Raw genomic sequence first — 556 nt, forward strand, 5'->3', positions numbered from 1 at the left:
CTCTAAGGAAGGCATGTTTCCGGATATGAATAAACCTAACGCTGGAAAGTACAACACTTATACTACAGACAAAAATGACGCAACAATAGGTTTCAATACTCACCAATCTGTTGCAGATGCTCTATCGGTCTTGATCCTGTAAGTTTAACTTAGCAATGCATTTCACCTGTCTTGATTCTATAGACTTTACTTACCAATGCATTTCCCGGAATTAAACTGACACTTATAGAAATGGGAAAAAGGAACAGGATGCCCAAGCACGAAAAATATCTCAAACTCTATCCTATTGCCTAGCATATTCAAAGTACGAATAACCAAACGTCGCTCATCCCACCGCTGCCACCAATTTTGTAACGCAGGACGAACAGCGGAATTAATCGTACCACAAATAACAAACATCGATATTCAAAATTAATTAAATATAATGTACAATTACCACAATAATGACAATATACGATCATGACGATATTTACAAAGCTCACTCTCTAACACACTCCTCGCATACAAAATACTAGAAATAATTACACAAGGTAACTACAGTATCTGTCACCACTCC

This window comes from Mizuhopecten yessoensis, unplaced genomic scaffold (genome assembly GCF_002113885.1).
Source record: "Mizuhopecten yessoensis strain PY_sf001 unplaced genomic scaffold, ASM211388v2 scaffold4769, whole genome shotgun sequence".
In the NCBI taxonomy this organism is placed as follows: Eukaryota; Metazoa; Mollusca; class Bivalvia; order Pectinida; family Pectinidae; genus Mizuhopecten; species Mizuhopecten yessoensis.